We start from the raw sequence: 3220 nt of genomic DNA, 5'->3' as shown, positions 1-3220 counted from the left end.
GTTACCACTGTAACAAATTTGTGTAATTTAGCTATTTTGAAGCTTGGGAAGTGTATAAAAGCAAAGGCAGTACTGATGAATATTTATTATATTGCTGTGGAATCTTAGATTTAACAATGTTTGCATCAATTCTGGAAAACTGTAAGTTAAAATTTACCAGAGTGGGTTATATCTGCAAATGTGGGACAACAGTTAAAATGCTTGCTGGAAAAAATATTTATGGCTATGGAAGACTTTTATTTACGTCATTTTAATAGTAACAGTGGTAGAGATGGATGACCTTGTGGTAAAGACAGGAGTAGAAGATAGACTTTTGGTCTGACCTTAAGTCAGTGTATTAGTGTTTTGCAAGATCTAAGTACCATGTGAGGAACACTGAATTTCTTCATTTGATAGTACTCATCCAATTGCTGGTTTATGTCCAAAATATCTGTGTTTCTTGGTGACCTTATTATGAGAGAAAGGAACATTTTAGCCCCCTCATAGCCCCAGCTGGAGTAGGCCTGTTACAGTGTCACACAGTCAAGGTATCAAATGAAGGCTGCTTCCTTCACTGCTTATGAGGCTTGTGGGATATTATTAACCTGTTTGAAACATGATTTAAATGTATCTAAAATATGTTAACATTTTTAATTTATTGTCAGGTCATTGAATTTTTTAATGAAAAATTGTTCAGATAGAATTGAATATGACTAACAGAAAATTAATAGATGAGTCATAATGTTCCCTTCTTTTAATTCATGATTGTCTTTTGAAACTGTAGTAATAAAGAAACTTGATTTTTTTTTTTTTTGACTCATGTTGATCATACAGAGTATACTGGAAACTTGAGATAATGGATTATACTTAAGATAATTAAACTCTTCTTAGAGGAATAGTAGCTACAGTTTATTACATATGGAAAAATAATATTAGAATGGACCTTGATTTTTTTTATTTTCAGGTTAGTGAGAACTGAAGTTATCTAATAACCACTGCTAAAGGTTGAGTAGGAATGAAGACAGGTCTTCTTTAACTCGTAAGCAGAGTCTTTTTTTAGAAAGCATGGGCTAAACCTCATAAGAGGAAAAAAGATAAGAAAGAAGAAAGTAACAGTGAGAAGAGAAACCAATGGATTTAAAAGAACTGTGAAGAGGTGGAATAAAAAGAGATGAACTGGCTTAGCTGATCAAACTTAACCCTTTGGCATCAGTGCACTTAACGCCATTTCAAGATTCACTAAAATTTAAATTGCATTGGAGGTTTGAGTGGGGCCTAAGCAGAATGCAGACTTTCTCGTGGCTCCTGCAAACAACCGACTTTCACCCCTTCAGACCTTGCTGACAGTCATACTTTTACCATAGGCCAGTGAGTACATGTAAATTATGACTACTTTTAAATAAGAAAACATCAGATATTTACATGGGAACTTCTCTCAAGGTCATAAAGTTTGTGTGCCAAGGACAAAAGGACATTATTTTAACCATAATTTGTGCAAGGGTTTTCAACAAGACAGCAGAATGCATATTTTTTAGAATTTCTTTCCTTGTAATTTAATTTCTCAAGAAATGCTGCCATTAATATTTTATTTTGAGCACTGGGGCACAAATGATATTACCTGTGTTTCTCTTTACTCCTAATACTACTCTTGACACCAAACACTTGTTCCAGTGGCATATTTGTTCCTAATAAATACAAAGTGATTTTTTTTTTCAGTGTCCCTTACTTATGAAAAGCCCCAATGTTTAGAAAGGCTAAAAAATAAGGAGTTTGGGGAAGGGGCAAGGGGAATATATGAAAAACTGATTTTCCAAGTAAAATTAGAAACAAGGTCTCTTTAACATGGAAATTTGATTTCTGTACAATTTGAAGACTCATTTCTGCAACTGTCACATATGTAAAATTTCCAGTGAAGTCAAAGAGGCCTTTGAATACAATGAAACAGCACAATCAAGCTCTGAATATATATATATTCCATATGCTTTTCTCGTCTCCCAGTGATGTACATGTTACAGTAATTTCATCCAGCTAAAACTGTCATCATTTTAATTTTTACAGTCCTTAAACTTTTAAAAAAATAAAATTAATAAAAACAATTTCTCAGAAGAACAACTCATCTTTGCAAGAACATTCAATTAGCATCTCCATTTTTTATTTTAAACTGAAATGTGAAATATTGTGTTGTCAGGACATCCTTGAATGATATCCTAGATGTATTGTTTGTTTGGAATGGCTTGAAATCACACAACTTTACTGAATTATAACCAGATAAATATATCTAAGCCTGAGGGCAGGAAGTCCTGGCAGCTGAGACGTGGGGAACATGCAGTTTGTCCATACTAAATTCTTCTGTTCTCTTTTACTAATAAATCTATTAGAAAGCTTTGTTTTCACTCTCTGCATGATAAATAAAGTCTCTGTCTGTGGTACCAAATTAGTGCTTGGTACTGATGCTTGTAACTCCACCTATTCTCATGGAGAGATGGGACCTCTGTGAACCAAACCTCATCAGGTCAGGTTTTGTTTGGGTTAGTGCCTATTCTGAAGTGGAGAATATATCGCATATCGCAAGTATTATGGGATTGATGAATCACACCTCTTCTTCATAAGGTCATCTGCAACTGTTATTTGAGCTGCAAGACCACCCACCTCAGGTTTTGATTCTCTGAGAGTCTAGTTTTATCTTCTATTTACCCATTTTGAAAACTCCCCCCCCCATCTCTCTTGTACAAACCAGTTAAGAGGAAACTGTTAAAACTAAGGGTAGCACTATCTGCATTTTCATACTTCTCTCTGTTCGGCTGAACTCTTTGGTAAACAATTTTTCTTGCATGACAGAGCATGTGCTGTGTGGAAGACATTTTTATGAGGTAGCCTAGGACAGGGCTAATCACATCACTGTGTCTCAGGTTTTGACCTTATCACTGTTGTGCATTGAGCCTAAAAATTGGACATTGGCAACCGTATCACAGGAAAATAAATGGGAAATGACATTTTAGTTAAAGAGAATAAGTGGATTTTATTTTATTGAAACATAGGCCACGTGACTTTTATTTATTGTTCTTGCATGTCTGTAATTAAATAGCTGCCACATCGCCGTGTCAAATGATCTGATATAAGAATGCAGTGGTTTCACTTGCCAGGACCCAATTCATAGTTCTGCAGCTGTTTTGCATTCAGGCCTTTTAATGAAGCCAGTGGAAATTCTACCTGGAAAGCAATGAGAGAATAATATTCTTAT

Source organism: Apteryx mantelli, chromosome 9, assembly GCF_036417845.1.
Source record: "Apteryx mantelli isolate bAptMan1 chromosome 9, bAptMan1.hap1, whole genome shotgun sequence".
NCBI classification, from domain to species: domain Eukaryota; kingdom Metazoa; phylum Chordata; class Aves; order Apterygiformes; family Apterygidae; genus Apteryx; species Apteryx mantelli.
Note: the sequence above shows the minus strand (reverse complement) of the source record.